A 5,413-nucleotide genomic window follows, 5' to 3' on the forward strand; every position below is an offset into this window, starting at 1 on the left:
GATTTCTTCTGGCCACTAATACCGACCAAGAGAGCAGTTCCTGTCCTTTTCAGTTGTTGTATCTCTCCCTGAGGTGGCTGCAAGGCACACTGCCATTCAGCAACAGAGTGATGACAGAGGTGTGATTGCTGTCGGTCTTCTTAAGCACTTGGGCAGCAAAATTGGACACTGGGATTCAACATCTTACTGTATTTGTTTTGCTTCGAGTTGCTCTGATAACTTCAACTGCATTTGATTATAGACCATTAACCTGTTCTAAATATACTGGAAATATGAAGAAATCCATATCGATATATTTCACATTCTAAAAGCTATAATGAGGGTTAAACGTAGGGAGAAAAAGAGTCGATCTTGTTGAGAAGACCATCTGCTTTGTATTTTCAGGTCGAGTAGCATAACTTTTCTTTTTCTGAAATACTGTGATAGACATTGCCACGAGTATAACTTTAGTCAAGTTACATTGGATAAATGTAAAATCTTTTTAACATGTGGAACTGATTTTCCTGGGGTCTTTTCCCCTCTTACTCTTTTCCTCCCTCTTCTCTGGTCCCTTGAAAAAGAAGAGGGAAAAACTCTACTGGTGCTTGATTGCATTTTTGGCAGTTACTCAGTTTTCCATAGTTTTCTCTCATTGTAAACGCCTGGAGTTTTCCAAGGAAACATGTTTCTAAGAACTATGCTCAGTTTGACTGTTTCCCAGCAGTGCTGTACGTACTCGCCACCTCCAGTTCTGAATCCAACTCTTCAAACTATGCAAAATGCTGTTACCTCCCACGGGCTATAAGTAGTAGATAAATGATAAATGATAAATGCTGTCTGTGATGCTTTCTATCCTCAGAATTGTGATCAAAGCTGAATACTGCTTCTTCTGTTGACCGATGCATGATTCATGCATGAGTTTTGCTCCAATGCTGGCTGTGGAGCAAGGAGGTACAGTGGGCTGGCAGCGTTGGTGGAAGATGGTGGTAGCTTGGTTTGTAAATAGAGAGTTGGTGAAAGTGTGTTTCATTAAGGTAAGAAAACTGGGAAGGTGATGCATCTGCAAATGCTTGCAGACTTGTGTCGTGAATGCCAGGAAGTTCTGTGCTCAGTTTGCTTATGGAAAGGCTGTGTTTGATCTTCTGAGCTTTTTCATGAAAGAAATGTGAATTTCTTCCACATATTCCACACATTCCAAGTAGTCTTCTGTAAAACTGACACAAAATGTACAAAATCATTTAAATGAAGCTGCCAAAGGATGGTGATGCGTTTTAACAACACTCCAGCAAGGAGGACCAGAAAGTGTAGAATGATTTGCCTACTGGCAACATTCAGAGTCTCCCTGAGCAAACTGCAGATGATGGCGCACTGAGCAAGTGTGATGTGAACAGGAGTGGGTTTCCATATGGTGTCCAAATGCCATTCGTTGTCAGATAGGGACCCCTGGATGCCTGAACCCCTGGTTCAACCAGGTGTACCTTGTCACAATTCTGCAATCATTTACCATATCGATTGCCTGAAGTGTTGTCTGAAACCTAATGTGGATGTTTGGGAGAGCAAGCAGAGGTTGCAGGTAGTTGGAGGATAAGGACCCTGAGGTCTCAGCATCTGGCTGGGCCTGGAGTGCCTGCTGCATGACGGGGCTGGAGCAGAGCACTTTGGCACTGGCTGTACATAGGGCTCACTGCATCTGCTCTGGGAGAGATTACCTCTCGTTTTTTCACTTGCACAGAACCGTTTTTGCAGGATGGTAACCTGGTGATGGCCTTTGTCAGACTCTGAAGGAAGATGAGCGTTCTGACGTCTGAGGTCAAAGCCAGATGCTCTGCTTACTTTCCTGTTGTATGCTGGATGATGAATCAAAATGCAGCTTCCAAGGTAGTTACTGGCCTGTCCTGAGCAGTGCTGTGAAGGTTTCTTTTATGGGCATTGCACTATTGCATTCTACTCCTCTTCTTTGCCATTGGTTTCCTCAAAGCAAGAGAGCTGGTGGCCACCAGGCAGTGGTGTAAGGTTTCAAATATCCCTCTGGTGTTTGACACTGAATGCCAGGACATGCAAGATGAATAAGAGACACATCAAATAAGGGTTACCCTACATGTTTTCCTCTTAAAGGCAGGAATCAAACTTTGCTTGAATCCCACCTGTTTACACATGAATAAGCGTTTCACCAGAGTTATTGGTGATCAGAACCAAAACTTGTTTAAGTTATGGCTCCTTTTTATCTGCCAGTCAAAATCAAGACCTGGAGATGACTGCAGGTGTGTTGTGGTTGTTTAACCTATGAATCCTAGGCTGTTGTGGGATCCAGTTACTGAGCAGCAATGAAGACACTGCAGTGAATCCCTGCAGAACTGCCTCCCATTAGGCGTGTGTAGGTGTGGAGGGACACACAGTTCACTGCAGCTAGACAGGGCTCTGGGGGAGCTGCTGGGAAGGGATTGGGAAGGTGGTCTGAGGGCAACAACAAAGGAAACTGGTACAGGAAGTTCTGAGTAGATGGCAGTAGATGGACTGGGCCAGCAGAATTCCCAGGCCACATGGGGCTGTACATGTCCTTATTTTTTATTTCCGGATGCTGCTCTGCTTGTGGAGCCCTGGTTTCAGGGAGAACACCAACCCCCGCTCAGCTCTGAGCTCTGTGTCTCGTTCCTTCATCTTCCTGTCTAAGAAGGACTCCGGTTCTGCTCGACAAGCAGTGTAGCAGAAGAGCTACCCTTTGGTTAAACCCTTCCTGCAGACTTATTCTTGTCGGAAAGCCACCCAAAGAGAAAGGCATTGGCAGTACAACATGGGGAGGTTCTTTTGGGATGCTGAGCTGGGCTGGACAGGGGCTGTAATGCTGTGCTGCTGGCAGCATTGCTTTCGTTTGAGTTTCCCTTTTGCTAAGTGTAAATATATATCTAATATATACACAAGAAAATTTTATATATATATGTACACATATATGTGAAATTTTATATATATGTATAATTTCTTAGAGGAAAACACAAAGCATGTCCTTGATCTCGTGGGATCCCACTATTTAATGTTTCTCAGTTTTAGAAAATGGTAACAAAACAGAATGTGATACGGCTTCAGACACTACAAAAACAAACTCCAGAAAGAAGCCACAGGTTTCCCTCATAACAATCCAACTCTGTGAGTTTCACCATAAAAAGGATTTGCTATATATTTGTTTGCTCACTTTAAAACGTTAACCTTTAAAATAAGAAACAGACCCTGGTTAGTTGCTACTTGAAGTTAAGAAGTACTGCAGTCCTGCTGAGTTAATACAGCTTCAATTTGACACGTGCACATTTTGCTACTGCTGTTCTGTATTCTTTTTAATATGGTTCTTTTTCATCCTATTGTGATCTAAGAAGGATGGATAGCAGCAGTCTATGTCCATAATCTGCCTAAATATTTTTTCTTTAATACATCCTTTAGTATTAGAGACTAAAGCAGCTTCAAAATATTTACAGCTCAGTGAATATTTTATTAATCTTGTATTTGCTTTTCTTGATGCTCTTGGCCTGTAACATTTTGTATGCGTTGGTAGGGAAATGGATTTGTATCTCGTCTGACAATAATGACATGGCTGCTGCTCTCAGAGCAGCTGGTGGTTATGTTTGATTGGGGATCTAGGAGGCCTGATTTGGGGGTGGTTGTCTTTTTGTTTATTTGATGCAGTGCTGACAGTCGAGTTGTGGCCTTTTGAAGTGCTTTCTGTTGCAGTGCCTTGCTGCTGGGTTTGTTTCAATTTCAGGGAACTAAGGGAACAAGTCAGTTACTACTTTGCTTTTTATGCTAAGCTTACTTTGGAGACATCTCCCAAATGCAAAACTCACTGCTTCCAGCATCAAACTGGGAATAAGAATGCCTAAAGCCCTGTTTCAGTGCACCACTGAGCCAAACCTGAGCTGCCCCTTATCTCAGAGGCTCAGTAGGAAACCTGACCACTCTCTGGAAGAAGACCCCAACTGCGGATGTGCTCCCATTCATCACTGTCAGATGCACCTGTGGAAGTCATCGTAATAGCAGCATCCCAAATCTTCCTCTCCCAAGGGTCCCCACACAGATCCTGCCCTTGGAAGCTCTCGTTGTGCTCTGATTTATCTTGCTTATCAAACACTTGTCCCGCTGTGTAAAGCTGTAAGTGAGCAGCTGATGGCACTAAGAAGCGCTTGGTTACAGTCAAAGTCGTTAAAGTTGATATGTGGATGCCACAGAGGAATATTTTCTGGGAAGTTGCAAGTAATTTGAACCAGACAGGTAATTAAAGATCTTAGGGAAGCAAGAGTCTCTAATGTGCTGAAATGTGCATTTGTAAGACAAAACCTGGTTTTCTTAGGACTCCATCCAGGCTGTGGTCAACCTCAGCAGCTGATGGGAACGCATTGTGCAGCTCTCCTGATTTCTTGCACGTCCTGGTGCCTCCGATCTGGAGCTGTTGCTGGTCACTGGAAGTCCTGCAGCAGTCCCTGCAGATAGCAAGGCTGATTTTTTTTTTTTCCCCAGGGTTCTGTGTGTAGCTGGCACATGAGTGCTGTGCTCAGTGCAGAAAGAAGAGGATGAAGAGCAGCTCAAGCAGCAATATGAAAGCAGCAGGCAAAGCAGTGAGCCAGCAGATGAACATGAGCTCCCTCTGAGCATCTCAGACACTGAAGCGATGTGGAAAAAAAACCTCTGCTTTCACTGACTTTCCAATATTGTAAATTAAGCAGAGCCAAATCTGGAATGACACACTGCTTCTAAAGCTTTCTTTAAGAACAAAGTATGGAAAATGCAAATTATTTCAAACTTATGTAGGTTTTGGAGAAGTTTTCAGTTTTGTTTGCTTCTTATCACTGTACTTGGAGTCTTAATGCTTTGTGATGGGAATGGCTGGAGTGAGTGTGGCAAAGCTGGCTTGCCATGCTGGGCAAGCTGGGGTGGCACCGAGGTGTCGCAAAATGATGGGTTTTACACCATTTTGCAATTTAATTCAGCGTTTGGATTGGAAAACCAAAGTTGCTTTGTTTTTATTTGTATTAGTTTTTAAAGTGAAAAGAGTTTACAAAAATGTGCTTGAGGAAATGGATGGAGCTGTGGGGGCCTCGGGATGGAGCTGTGGGGGCCTCGGGATGGAGCTGTGGGGGCCGACATGAGGCTCCTTCACAGCCTCCTCTGGGCTGAACAAACCAAAAGTCCTCAGCTCCTCCTCACATGTGTTGCCCTGCATAGCATTCCCCATGCTCGTGGCCCTGCTTTGGGTCAGCTTCATGCTGAGGACAGAAAGCCCCGTTGGCGGTAACTGACAGACTGCTTCCTCCTCGCCCCTTTTGATGTCTGCAGACTAAATGCTGTGCGGAGAGAAAAATTCAATTCATTTGAAACATTTTGCATCAAAATGACATGCTTTAATGTATTTTCTTCTGATGTTTAAATTATCTTTTCATCTCATGAGGAGTAA

This window comes from Meleagris gallopavo, chromosome 10 (genome assembly GCF_000146605.3).
Source record: "Meleagris gallopavo isolate NT-WF06-2002-E0010 breed Aviagen turkey brand Nicholas breeding stock chromosome 10, Turkey_5.1, whole genome shotgun sequence".
In the NCBI taxonomy this organism is placed as follows: domain Eukaryota; kingdom Metazoa; phylum Chordata; class Aves; order Galliformes; family Phasianidae; genus Meleagris; species Meleagris gallopavo.